A 15,530-nucleotide genomic window follows, 5' to 3' on the forward strand; every position below is an offset into this window, starting at 1 on the left:
GTAATAAAAATAATGGTTGAATCTGATGAAGAGAGAGGGTTGTCATATAATCAATTACTAAAGATCCAAGGTGATAAAGTTGAATTAAAATCTGCTGAAGAGCTGAACAATAAATATGACTGGTTTCAAATGCAACAACTAAAAAGTTTGATGGAGAATGATATTAAATCTGAAGGAATTAGACGCGAACAAACAGAAATGGAAAAAGTTCTGCTAGGAGATAATGAAAAATTAATATCGAAAATATATAAGTTATTGTTGAAATGGTCTACAGAAGAAGAAGTAGTAAAATCTCAAATGATTAAATGGGCAATTAATGCAAACAAGGAAATGCAGATGGATACATGGGAGTATCTTTGGAAGAACTCTATGAGAATATCAACATGTCAGAGTATTAAAGAGAATTGTTTTAAGATGATTTATAGGTGGTATATGACTCCTAAAAAAACTGGCAAAGATGAGTAAAAAGATGTCGGATAGATGTTGGAAATGTAAGAAAAATGAAGGTTCTTTTTATCATATGTGGTGGACATGTGAAAGAGCGAAAAAGTTCTGGCAGATGATACAACAAGAAATATCTAAGATTCTGGGATATGACTTCAAGAAAGTAGCAGAGACTTTTCTGTTGGGATTACAAATGGAAAAATTTCCAAAAGAAGATAGAACTTTAATTTGGCACTTGCTCTCAGCTGCTAGGACAATGTATGTGCAGTTGTGGAAGCAAGAAAAAATACCAGAGAAATGGGATTGGATTGTGAGAAAGAATGTAGAGAAAGAATGGAACATAAAAAGACATTGGACAATGTTTTAATAATGAGTATTAGAAAAAGGTAGAATATGAATTTAGATTGTTATAGTTAAAGGTACCTTTATAAGTGAACTTGAAGTATATAACTTCGGCGGAAGTCTAGAAATGGAGGGAGGGGGATTAGAAAATATTATATGGGTTAGGGATAGAGATGATATAAATGGATATTGTTACCATATGCTATTAATAAAACTGTTTAAAACCAAGAGTGAATGAACTGGCTGGGTCGCCTCCAGTACCCATTATGTGTCTATTCACAAATAAAGCTGTATCCTGAGGGTCTGATTTCCCAACTACTACTTCCCCACTACAAAGTTATTTCCTTACTACTGCTCAGATATTAACTATATTTAATCCTACTTTTCCTAAAATCACTTGTACTGGCATTAGTTGATTGGCATATGACTTTAGATTCAAATATTCTCTTTCTCTCACTATATCAGCTACATTAGCTGCCATCTCATCCCCTTTGGCCTCCAGATCCACTTCCTAGCATCTGAGCTAACATTATTTATTTATTGCACTTATATCCTGCCCTCCCCAAATGGGCTCAGGGCTGCTAACAGTTGCAATTTGATGACAGATTCACTTATACCAATAAAACATTATTAAAACATTAAAATATTAAAACAATTTAAATACAATTCAGATGGCGTTCTGTCTGATTTAAAATAGTTTATGTTGATACTGTAGGATAGATAGTACACCCCACCCCCACCCCGAAGATGTTAAGAGTACCTCCAGTTAGTTATTAAAAGCCTGCCTGAACAGATATGTCTTACAAGTCCTGCGGAATTGTGATAAATTCCTCAGGGCCCTAGTCTCCTCAAGGATGGCATTCCAGAGGACAGGCGCAGCCATGGAGAAGGCTCTTGCCCTCGTATGCCTTTTGTAAGGGGACAATTTCCATAGTGGCTTCATCTGCATCAATCTTATGCCTTTCCAATGTTGGTAGATATAAGTTTCCTCCATTTGCATCAGTGGAAGTAAATTTTCCATCTCTGTATCTAGCACCTTTATCCAAGTCTCTGCCTACAATTTCAAAAAGATAATTCCCTCCTTCTACAAAGCTGATTGGCAAGGTTGCTCTCCCAGTTGAACAAATGGAGATTTCTAATACTTAAGGCCATAAGGTTATCCTTTTTGTCCTCTGTCTCTTATTGCACTTTCACAACTAAAATTTCTCTGTGAAAAGAGGAATTAAGAGGTTTCAGAAGGTTGCCATATGAGTGCTAACAAATATGGAAACAGCAAAAACTCACCCAGGAGACTGGCTCACTAACTCATTCTGGATGACTCTGTTCAGGTCTGTTCCATATATAAACACAATTAGATGGGACCACAGTGTAAAACCATACTAGAGTTACCAATCAGAAATTGGTTTGGAGGCCCTCCCCCTGCTTCAGAGTCATCAGAAAGTGGGGGTGGGGGGAGGGAAATGTCTGCTGGGCATTCCATTATTCTCTATGGAGACCAATTTCCCATAGGGTATAATGAAGACTTGATCTATGGGTATTTGGAGCTCAGGGTGTGGTTTTTTGAGGTAGAGGCACCAAAGTTTTAGCACAGCATCTGGTGCCTTTCCTCAAAACATCCCCCCCCCCAGCTTCAAAAAATTTGACTCAGGGAGTCCAATTCTATGAACCCCCACAGAAGGTGCCCTTATCCTTCATTATTTCCAAATGAAGGTATTTAAAAGGTGGGTGGTTGCTTTAAATGTGATTGCCATAACTTTCTTTGGAGCTCTATCATACTCGCCACACCCTTGCTCCTGGCTCCAGCCCCAAAGTCCCCAGATATTTCTTATATCAGGCCTAGCAACCCTAATCTTTTCCCTTTGCTCTATCAGTAGAAATATTTCTACATATTGCTTTCCTGGCATCAGTTTTTCAAGCCACTGTGCTCAGGGACACCCTCCTCCCCACATGTCTAGATTAAGAAAGGTCATTATAATCCTGGACTGACCATGACAGAATAAATGTCAAACCTCACTCCCTGTGAAGCCAGAAATGCAGGTAAATCTGAGGAATAATTATACAAGGTATAAAAAGGGAAGGAAGTTGTAAAGTACTGGGGTTGGCGCAGTAAGAGACCAGAGTCGGAGAGTGATTTCAGCAAGCTTTACTTCAGGAACACCAACACAGACTGAGCTCTATTCAAACCTCCCGCTCCTTTATACAATTCTTGCCCCCTTCTGATTGGACCTTAACTATGTACATGGATTGGCTATTTACAGAGGCCTAAGGGCCTATCAGGGTACAGTATGAGCCTAGATGTTGATTGGCTACTTATGTTTCAATCCTTTCCCTGATTGGGCACGCTTAGGCCTTCTCTGGAACCCTGGTGTGGAGTACAAGCTTGGCTTGTTCAGCTTCCCTCCAAAAGTAACAGTTCCCTCCAAAAGTAACAGTTCTCCATTTGAACCTAGGACACAACAGAAGTAAAATAAGTGCTCTCACTGATCTGAAATGGCTGTCATCATGACACCATTTTTTAGATAATAGACATTAATGGGACTTAATAACATTTATCCTGCCTCATCACTAAAAAGCTCCTAAATGTTTTACTAATTTGGAAAAAAAAAGACAGTTATGAGCCATTTATCATATCCTTGCTGTATGGCACCAGATGATACTAAGTGGTTTGGGACACCATAGACAAAATGAGGGGAACAAATTTTGCACAAAAATGGAACACAACAATGTTCACTACTTTTTATCACATCATTATTTCCACAACCTTTTCTACCAAGCAACCTGTATAAATCAAGATCTTCCATGTATATTCATAAACATGTAAAGTTTGCAGTTCTTTTAAAAGTCTTCACTACACAATGAAGTGGAAAGCATTTATGATGAAGTAGCATTAGTTTCTTCAGAAGGTTTCTCTTCCAGTTGTGTTCACTTACAGCCTTACAATTAAATCAACTGAATAATATATTGTATATGAATGACAGGATGCTGAACTCCTTAAAAAACTGCAAAAATTAAGAAGAAATCATTTGAACAGATAGCTGTGGGATAGCATAATTGTGGAGAATCCCTATAACATAATGCATAGGGAATTTGCCAAAACTGAATGTTCCCTTCTAATTTTTTTAAGATGAAAAATTTAGCAAGCAACCCCAACAACCTAGTAATGCTGCAAGGTCTATCAATATGTGACTTTTATGTTATCTTGAGCAGACCCAAAGTAACAAAGACTTGCTATTGATTGGCCTGTCACTAGTCCAGATGGTACTCTAACCAGAAGCAACTTTCCATTTGTTCACCCTCTATTTAATAGCATTTAATGCTTATCCCTTGAATATGATGCATGATTTGAATACATAATTTATACCTGTAGGGCAAGTAAATAAATTTACAGCTAGCATTTGTATTTATTTATCAGTGTTATGCAAGCAATGCCAAGAATCCCTCTACATGGGGTTACCCTTGTGCCAGACCCGGAAGCTGCAGTTAGTGCAGAATGCCCCTGTCCAGCTGCTATTAGGGCTCCCAAGATGGGAGCACATTCGGTCGGGGCTTCGGGATCTGCACTGGCTGCCAATAACATTCCGAGTCCAGTACAAGGTGTTGGTCATTACCTTTAAAGCCCTATATGGCCTAGGACCTGCCTACCTTAGGGACCGTCTCTCCCCACACGTTCCCCAGAGAGTACTACGATCGGGTTCACAAAACCTGTTAGTAATCCCCGGGCCAAAGGAGGCCCATCTGAAATCCACCAGGGATCGGGCCTTCTTGGTAACGGCGCCTTACTGGTGGAACCAGCTGCCGGAAGAGGTGAGGGCCCTGCGGGACCTAGGGCAGTTCCGCAGGGCCTGTAAGAAGAAGAAGAAGAAGATATTGGATTTATATCCCGCCCTCCACTCCGAAGAGTCTCAGAGCGGCTCACAATCTCCTTTACCTTCCTCCCCCACAACAGACACCCTGTGAGGTGGGCGGGGCTGAGAGGGCTCTCACAGCAGCTGCCCTTTCAAGGACAGCCTTTGTCAGAGTTATGGCTGACCCAAGGCCATGCCAGCAGGTGCAAGTGGAGGAGTGGGGAATCAAACCCGGTTCTCCCAGATAAGAGTCCACACACTTAACCATTACACCAAACTGTAAGACAGTCCTCTTCCGGCAGGCCGACAACAACTAACTGACACTGAGAAAAATTTGGATGGAACTAAAATGCACTTAATAGACCGCTGGTTTTTATCTTTTTATGTCTTATTAATTATGGTTTTAACCTTATTATGTAAATGTTTTAAGCTGAATTTATGTGAGTTTATTGTGTTGTAAGCTGCCCTGAGCCACTTCGGTGGGAAGGGCGGGATATAAGTCAAAATATAAATATATAAATAAATATAAATAAATAAATCCATACTAGTGTTTCCACAGGTGAGAACTCTTATGCCAACAGAACTAGATCTTCCTGTCTCCTCCTAAGGCAGCCCTGAATATCCTCTGAAATCCTGTTAACAGGAGAAATAGCATCTCCTCTGAATAGAGCTGGCATAGCAGGGAAGAGAGGTTCAAATTCAGAGCTGGGGAGGGGGACTAGCCAGAATCAGAAGGGGAGGTCTCTGGAAAAGACAAACCAGGGATATGTGTAAGAAGGAAAATCTCCATTCCCACAAGAAGGACTAGGAAGATTAAACATCCCACCCTGGTGGCCCCCTCTCTTGTTCCACCAATGGTGTGTGGAGGGGTTGCGATGTCTTCTGATTGTAACAGGAGTAGTGTCTGTAGCAGCCATGCTCTGGCAGTGAGTGGAGGGGCTGTGTGGAGGCTCTGTCAGTATAATGGACAGGGCCACCAGAACCAACCAGGACCATGTGGCAAGGGGGTGAAGTCCAACATCCACCTCAGGCAGGGGGCAGGCCACAGAAGTTATGCTCATTTTCACTAGCACCCCCCACTCCCAACTCCTGTCAGCAGAGCCAGACATCTGATAGTGGGGAAAAGATTCAAGCTGTCTGTTGCCGAGGGCACTCCTGCACCCCACCCCACTGCCACTGGTGGAGCAGGAGAGGAGGCCACCAGTGTGGGTTGAAATGTGGAGGCATGCAGAACCACCGTCAGGACCCCCAATTCCCTCCTCAATGGAGCAGAAGAAGACTGCAGGTTTATACCCAGCCCTTCTCTCTGAATCAGAGACTCAGAGTGGCTTACAATCTCCTATAACTTCTCCCCCCACAACAGACACCCTGTGAGGTGGGTGGGGCTGAGAGGGCTCTCACAGCTGCTGCCCTTTCAACTTCTGTGATAGCTGTGGCTAACCCAAGGCCATTCCAGCAGATGCAAGAGGAGGAGTGGAGAATCAAATCCAGTTCTCCCAGATAAGAGTCTACACACTTAACCACTTCACCGAACTGGAGCAGAGGTGGTCTTGAACTGAGATGATCATCATTCCACTCTGGGCTCTGTCATTTCAGTCCCAGAATAATCAGTGCCCTAAGACTATCATTCCAAGTCCATTCTGCATTCATCATTACTTCCATGTGCAGTGATGTAGTTGTGATATATTGCAATGGAAACCACACAAGTAATTTCTCATTCTTTTTTTTAATCAGTATTAATATTTTATTAAGTGTGCATATATCAACTTATTTATACATCACAAATAAATACATTTCATTTTTTGCTTATTACCTTCTACAAATCAAAATGAATACTAACAACAAATAAATAAACCCCTTCCGCTTTGTCTTATTTCCTTTCTTTACCCGATTTCACCCGATCCCCGTACCACTTTTCCTAATTCTTATTCTAATCATAATTATATTATTTCTTTTGTTTCCAAAACCTCTTTACTTCTTCATGGACTTCCATCTTTTCATACTTAATTTTTGAAACTTTTACTATCTTCTCTCATGCCTGCAAAAGAAAGCTGGATAGGGTTACCTCCAGAACGGGTGCTGTAGAAAAATCTCTACAGTTGGAAGTCTGGGGGGGGGGGGGGCACCACCTCCTTGCTACTCCATTAGCTTTAACAATTCATTTCCCATTTTTCATTCCCATTTATCATATCTTTATCCTATCTTCTAACTATATACATATTCTCCTATTAATACTCCTCAAGAAAACATAATTTCCCGATTCAAACTCTTCCAGACTTTAGTTTAATTACACTGTCTATTAGTTCCTTGCCAAATGCCTCATTATATGCAGTAAAAGTCTGATTTTCCATATTGACCACTAGGTGACCTAGTGGTAACCATCTATATAGAATTCCTTTGTCATGAAGAATCTCTGTTGTTCCTCTCAGTCTCCTCCTTGCATTAATTACTTCAGCTGGGATATCAGGAAATAAAAAAACTGTCATGTCTTCAAGACACAGTCCTTGTTTTTCCCTGGCGATTTTAAAAAAATTGTTCCTCATCTGTAGTTGTTTAAATTCCACCACAATGTCCAGGGAACATTATCAGGAGCCTTTTTGGAAATATTTAATTGGAAGGCAGAGGTTACAATCTCTTGGGAAGGCTCTGCTTCTCCTTTTGTGAGAAGAATCTCACTCAGCCATCTATTTAAAGCTGTAGTAAGGTTTTCCGTCTCTCCAAAATTTGCAGATAGTCCACGGAGTTTGGCCTTTCTTTCTCTTAATTTTAACTCCTGGAGTATAATCTTATTTTTGGCCCAAGGCTCAAAGTCCTTAAAGTTTTTCAAATCATCTGCTGTCATTTTTGCCGTCTGATATTTAGCTTCAGCTTTCTTATCTGTTGTTTTCTGCGCTGCAGTGAGTTCATCCAATTTCTTATTAACTGGTTTGACTGACTGTTTGAGAAGTCCAGGTTCCTTTTTTTTAATTGTTCACCCTCTCCACTAAGAGACCTTAAATCACTCTTAATTTCATTCTTTATCTCTGTAAGGGCATGCAATATCTCAGTCTGTTCCCTTTGGGGAGGATTACTCCCTTTGGCCGCCATTTCCTCTAACAGAGAAGTCTCAAAGTCAGAATCTTCAGATTCTAAGTCAGTTTTGCACTTTCTGAGAGGTCTATAGGGAGGGTTTTTAGTACCTTTTTTTGCTCTATTCCTTCCCAAGTTTGACTTTGATGTTCTTTCTAAAATTGGCTGTGTTTTCTGGGAGTAGTCATTAATCTTCTGCAGCAATAGCAGAAGCGTAGGAGGGATGCAACTGGCCTGAAGCTCAGTCACCATGCCCCCCATAATTTCTCATTCTTGCATGCCAGTATGTCCAACGGGCAAACTCTCCAAACCCCACCCACTCCAAAAACATCAAATACTGCTGGCTGCTTTGGCTGCCCCCAACAATTGACCCTGTGATTCCCCTGCTCCCTCAGTGTTACCTTCACAGACGTTCTTCCCTTTGGGTAACAGAAACCCCCTCCCTTCCTGGAGCAGACACACAGTTATGAACTTGGCTCATTCACTCAATTTATTTCTGACCTCCCCCCCCAAAAAAAAAAGTGGTTTACATCATTCACCTCTTCTCCATTTCCTGTTCACAACAACCCTGTGAGGCTGGTTAGACTAAAGGTGTACATCTGGTCCGAGGCACCTACCTAGCTTCCATGGAACAAGTAGGGAATGGAATTTGGATCTTCTAATCTCATGCTCTAACCTCTGCACCAAGCTGCCTCAGTCACCCAGACAACCCTCTGGTCCCATGAAAGCAGTGGAGAGCAGAAAGCAGGGGTTTAAACTTTAAATTACTTATGAACCAATACAAACCAATTTGGTTTGTGAACCAACCTCCCTAACCACCCCTACTGCCTAGAGTACTTGATGTATTTGACAAAAATGAATCCAGACCAGATAAAGCTCTTGCTGGCTGTAGATGTTGATGATCTGGAAGTTTAATTCAGTTTTAAATGGGTTTATATTACCTCAAACCTCTGTACATCTAGGGTATTCTGTTTTGTTCTATTCTACTTTGGGTTTTTTAACTTTTGTGTTTTATGGTGTTGATGATTTACTTACAATATGTTTTAAATTGTTCTTGTAGGGAAAGCAGTTTGGAAGGTCATGTGGGGAAATAAAATGTTTAAATGAAGAGCTTAAGACAGAACTGGGGGTGCCTTGTGGCAATCTGCTTGCTGTCAAACTGCAGCAGTCTGAGTTGCATCTGCTGAACTGGTCTGACCTGATGGCTTGAAGGTGCTGTCAGATAGCAGGAAGCTGATCTAGAGGCAGTTTTGGTCTCTTCTGACCCTGACTGATGTTCTTATTAGTAAAATGTCATGCCAAATAGCATTGTTTACACTGAAAGTGAGAGAAATAAGGGATAACATCAACGGTGTGTATTTATTCTGAAGTAGGAGCAATTGATTTGTGAACACTATCTTGTTGCTGATCAACTTTTAAAAGTCACTGTGTTGTCTCATGGCATAAGAGACACTTCTGCTATTTCAAAGAATGATAGAGTTGGAAGGGACCTCGAGGGTCATCTAGTCCAACCCCCTGCACAATGCAGGAAACTCACAAATACCTCTCCCTAAATTCACAGGATTTTCATTGCTGTCAGATGGCCATCTAGCCTCTGCTTAAAAACCTCCAAGGAAGGAGAACCCACCACCTCCTGAGGAAGTCTGTTCCAATGAGTAACTGCTCTAATGGTCAGGAAGTTCTTCCTAATGTTGAGCCAGAAACTCTTTTGATTTAATTTCAACCCATTAGTTCTGGTCCTATCTTCTGGGGCCTCATAAAAGAATTCCACACTATCCTCTATATGACAGCCCTTCAAGTATTTGTGATCATATCACCTCTCAGCAGCCTCCTCTACAGGCTGAACATGCCCAGCTCCTTGAACCTTTCTTCATATGACTTGGTCTTCAGACAGCTCACCATCTTCGTCGCCCTCCTCTGGACCCGTTCCAGCTTGTCTATATCCTTCTTAAAAATGTGGTGCCCAAAACTGAACACAATACTTCAGGTGAGGTCTTACCAGAGCAGAGTAAAATGATACCATCACTTTACGTGATCTGGACACTATACTTCTGTTGATACAGCCCAAAATTGCACTTGCCTTTTTAGCTATCACATCACACTGTTGACTCATGTTCAGCGTATAGTCCACTAAGACCCCTAGATCCTTTTCACACACACTACTGCTAAGACAAGTCTCCCCTATCCTATAACCATGCATTGGATTTTTCCTACCTAAATGCAGAACTTTACATTTATCCCTGTTAAAATTCATTTTATTGGTTTTAATCCAGTTTTCCAGCCTGTCAAGATCATCCTGTTTCTGTCTTTTACTGATTTGGTGATCAGAAGAAGTTCAGAGGTAGATGAGAGCTATAAAGAAGCTATTAGTTACTGCAAAGTTTAATGAGTTTCTTCTTTCTTTCTTATTGATTTTTCCTAATTATAAATTTTCCAGCACAGTTTAATCTCTTGTCAGGTTATATATCAGACTTCAATACAGACTGGGATGTAATCATGGAAGTTTGTTTATTTGCAGAAACTTCAGAAGTTCTGCTGATGCACCAGAAGAAATTTTCTCATGCTCCGTGAATGCTATATTGATTTCATTAAAATCCACCAGCAATTTATTTTTATCCCTTGCAGTGTGATTCTAGAAATCATTAGCTTGGCTCAAGCAATTCACACAGCACCAGTCACATTTTATCCTTCAGACACCAAATTAGCTTGTTGTGGATATTACTGAGAACCATTATACCATTCAACATTTTATGGACTGGAAAGATCTTCAGTCAAGAATGTGTTTGTTTGCCCATGCAGTCCCATTCTGGGGTCCAGTTTTGTTCAGAGAAATGTGTTATCCATGGCAACTCAAACAATTCTTGAAACTCCAAAATGTGCCAGTATTGTTTAAAAAGAAATCAATATAAACCATGTCTTATTATATAATAAATTCATTCACATAATCCCATTTACAAGGCCAGGATCCTGTGGAAAACACACCAGTTCTGATGGTTTGATCTATTGCCAAGTGTTGAAGCTGAGGTTAGCTTTTAATAGTCTGTCTGATACTAGTCATTTTCCTTACCTTTAATTTTCCTGTAACAATATTCAATTGTACTCCTAATGTCTGCAGAGACTCCAGTGCAATGGAACGCTTGCACTTAAAATTTATCCCCATTCACTTCAGTATCCTATATGTTTGTATGGGGAGGGGAAGATCCTGTATACAGAAGATCTCTATTGATATTGGAACTTCCAAACAGACAGGGTTTAAAAAAAACAACAACCAGGAACACAGTTCTGGCTGGCTTGGCATTAAGGTGTGTGGCCTAATATGCAAATGAGTTCCTGCTGGGCTTTTTTGTATTAAAAAGTCCATTCCTTATTTGTGTGCAGGGCAAATCCATCCATTTATTAAAATCCATTCCTTCTTTGTGTGCAGGGCTTCTTTGTAAAAAAATGGATGGATTTTAATAAAAACTAAAAAGTGACATGAAAATGAACAAAGTTTTAGTTCAGTGGCACAAATGAACAAAGTTTTAGTTCAGTGGCACCTTTAAAACCAACAAAGTTTTATTCTGGTATAAGCTTTTGTGTACATGCAGAAAGTATCTGAAGAAGTGTACATGCACATGAAAGCTTATCTCCAGAATAAAACTCTGTTGGTCTTAAGGGTGCTACTGGACTCAAACTTTGTTCTCTTACTTCAGACCAGCTTGGCTTCCCACCTGAACAAAAATAGCTAGAAAGTATGCTGGAATTTTTTCCAGAAGTGCTTCAAAAATAATGGTTTCCAGTATCCTCTTGGTACAAACAGAATACATTCTGCATTCCCTAGAGACCATTTTCACTTTTTATTTAGATACTTCAGAGTATTCACCAAATATCCTTTAGAAATTGCAACACAAATACCAGCTGTGCAGGCATTTTTGGAGGTTGCTCACTTCTTCCATCTGAAGGTCATCAGTTCCACCTGAATCCCAGTCTTGAGCTTCTTCTGGAATCAAAGAATGACTGTGAATGAAAGAGGCATTCTGTGCCTGAATAACTATGGAATATTTTAGGAACAGTATTTTCCCGCTGTTCTCTGATCTGGGTTAGGGGCCTGGACATGGCTATTCCCCAGGTGACACTTGGCCTCTTAATGGATAGAGAGGGTCACTTGTTTCCTTTTTCTCTTGCCCCTTGAGAATCAGGGAAGGGGCAACAAGAAGTAATCTTTCTAGTATCCCCTCAGCCCTCTTCAAGCAATAATAATCTGTGTGTGCCCTTTGGAGATTTCCAAATTCTTTTCATCTCATGAGTATTGGGCACCATTTTGCTTGGCTTGTCAACCATATGTGGCATCAGTGTGGCATTTCACCAGTTAACATACCATATCAGTGGCTTCAGGCATCACTGGGGGGGGCACCCTCATACTGGGCAGTAGGTTGATGCATAGAGGCCAAGACCTTCCCTTGCTGTTGCCTCCTGACTCTGGGATTCAGAAGTTTAGTGCCTCTGAACATAGAGGTTCCCCTCAGTCACCATGAATAGTAACCAGTGGCATACCTAGCCTATTTGGCACCTGGGGCAGATAATTTTTTAACTCCCCCTCCTCTATGTTTTTCTTTTTGCCATCAAGTCACAGTTGACTTATGGTGACCCTGTAGGGTTTTCAAGGCAAGAGATGTTCAGAGGTGGTTTGCCATTGCCTGCCTCTGTGTCAGCCCTGCTTAGCTTCTGAAATCTGACAAGATCAGGCTAGGCTGGGGCTATCCCAGTCAAGGCCCCTCCCCTATACAACAAAATTATTTTAAGTAATAATCATGAAATAAAATGAATAATAATAAAGGCCAGAAAAGAAAGGCAGAAAGTGAAAAAATTATTTTTCTTTAACTTCATATATATATATAATCATGCCAGTAAAAGCAAAAATTCAGATTCCAACATGCTATTCCATCATGACAGCCAGCATGGTGTAGTGCTTCAAGTGTTGGACTAGGATCTGGGAAATTCCAAGTTCATATCCCAGCTTGTGCCACGGAAGCTTACTGGGTGACCTTGGGCTAGTCACATTACTCTGAGTCTAGCCCTGACCTGGATAGCCCCAGGATAGTCTAATCTCATCAGATCTCAGAAGCTAAGCAGAGTCAACATGGAGGCCAGCAGTGGCAAACCACCTTTTAATGTGTTACCTAAAAAGCCCTACAGGGTTGCCATAAATCAGCTGTGACTTGGCGGCAAAAAAATAAATCCATCACACCACTCATGTTCTGAGCAGGCACTTGGGAGGGCTTCTGTTTTCCATATTGAAGCCCAAGAAATGACCATCCCAAGCATCTACAGGACATTTTGAGAGCTAGGAGCCTTTGTAATAATGTCGTAATAAATCATCACAAAATAGTGATTGCAAATTTCACCAGACTGAATGTTAAGAAACACACTACCTCCCAAACAAAGTGTCTCCATCCTCCATTGTTTCAAAAGGACTAAAGCCACAGAGGATCTCTTCAGTAGAAACTGAAGGGGAACACTTTTGTAAGCCCAGCAGAACCAGTGCAATGTACAGAGTACCCAGCAGTAGTGCAATCACAGAGTGTCCAGCAGAATCCACTGCCATTGTGGTAATGCCAGTTAATGTCAAACATAGAATCACAGTCTGGGAGGGGGGGTGGTTGGAATCCCAGAAGCACCAGTGCAATGTACAGTGCCCAGCAGTGCCTTCTGTTCATAAAATGAACAATGGTTTGCTACTATACTACTCTTAAATATATTTTGTCACCAAGCAGAAAAGGATGGCTTCTGGTGTGGCCATAAATTAAGACTTTCTTAGGTCTGTGGCCATGCAGAAGGAATACATTTCCTTCTCTTTGCTAGATTCCAGTTCAGCAGCACCTTAAAGGCCAACAAGATTTTCAGAGTATAAGTTTTTGAGAGTCAAAGCTCCCATTGTGAGATACAAGATGTCAGATATCTGACAAATATCTGATGAAGAAAGCTTTTACTCTTGAAAGCACATACCCTGAAAATCTTATTGATCTCTAAGCTGCTCTTATTGATCTCAAATCTAGCTCTTTTACTGCAGACCTATATGGTTACCAGGGGTCGTTTTGTAGAAAAAATAGGTGGTGGAGCTCATTAGCATAACTCATTAGCATATGCTACCGCCCCCCCCCCCCCCAACAGCCAAAAGCAACCCAACTCAAGAAAGGAGAGTCCTGGTTGAATGAGGCCTGCTTGGGCTGGCTAGAGATCCAGCCAACCCCAAAAGGCCTCGCTCTAACCCTAACCCTAACCACCGCAGTCAGAAGGCCAGCAAGCCACCCAAAATCACATAAGAAGTGGAGAAAGGGTGGTGTGGGCTTCTCCAGGGGCTAATGAGAGCTGCTGGGTTTGTGGCAAAGCTCCTGGTGGCTGGCTGCCCGCTCTCCTAATCCAGGGATTGCTTTCCTAATCCAGGGATTGTTATGCAGCAGCACCTACTATTCAGTGGGCAAGGTGGTGGGGAGGAGGAGCGGGAACCCTCAGAAAGGTTCAGGAGCTGTGCTCCTGTGAGCTCCTGCTAAATTCAAGGCCTAATGATTACACTCTGTAACTATCCCCTTCTTTTGGAAACTGTTCTATTTCTTCAAAGCAAAGAGAAAGTTATTACTTTCTTTCATATCTTGGATGCAGAAGCTACTTCTGAAGAATCCAAGAAAACACTTCCACACCATCCTCTATATGACAGCCCTTCAAGTACTTGAAGATGGTGGTCATATCGCTTCTCAGCAGCCTCCTCTCCAGGCTAAACATCCCCTGCTCCTTCAACCTTTCTTCATAGGACTTGGTATTCAGACCCCTCAGCATCTTCATTGCCCTTCTCTGGACAATAGCCTCCCTGCTTGACAATATCCTTCTTAAAATGTGGTGCCCAAAACTGAACACAATACTCCAGGTGAGGTCTTACCAGAGCAGAGTAAAGAAATATCATCACTTCATGTGATTTGGACACTATACTTCTGTTAATACAGCCCAAAATTGCATTTGCCTTCTTAGCCACCACATCACACTGTTGACTCATGTTCAGTGTATGGTCCACTAAGACCCCAAGATCCTTTTCACACACACTACTGCTAAGACAAGTCTCCACTATCCTATAACTATGCATTGGATTTTTCCTACCTAAATGCAAAACTTTACATTTATCCCTGTTAAAATCCATTTTATTGGTTTTAGCCGTTTTCCAACCTGTCAAGATCATCCTGTATCCTGCTTCTGTTTTCTACTGTATTTGCAACCCCTCCCAATTTAATATCATCTGCAAAGTTAATAAGCATACTCTCTATTCATTCATCCAAATCGTTTATAAAGATGTTGAACAAAACAGGTCCCAGGACAGATCCTTGAGGCACTTCTCTTGTCACTCCTCTCCAAGGGGATGAGGAACCATTCACAAACACTCTTTTGGTGCTATCTGTCAACAAGTTACAGATCCACCTAATGGTAACAGGATCCAAATCACACTTTACCAACTTGTCAACCAGGGCAGTATGTGGAACCTTATCAAAAGCCTTACTGAAATCAAGATAAACTATGTCTACAGCATTCCCCTGATCCAGCAAGGTAGTCACCTTCTCAAAAAAAGAGATCAGGTTAGTTTGACATGACTTGTTCTTGAGAAACCCATGCTGGCTCTTAGTAATCACAGCCATCCTTTCTAAATGTTCCAGGACTGACTGACTGATGATTTGTTCTAAAACTTTTTCAGATATAGACGTCAAGCTGATGGGTCAGTAGTTACCCAGATCCTCCTTTTCACCCTTCTTGAAGATGGGGACAACGTTCACCTGCCTACCATCTTCTGGCACCTCTCCTCATTTTGGT

The sequence above is a fragment of the Heteronotia binoei genome, chromosome 7 (genome assembly GCF_032191835.1).
Source record: "Heteronotia binoei isolate CCM8104 ecotype False Entrance Well chromosome 7, APGP_CSIRO_Hbin_v1, whole genome shotgun sequence".
NCBI lineage: Eukaryota > Metazoa > Chordata > Lepidosauria > Squamata > Gekkonidae > Heteronotia > Heteronotia binoei.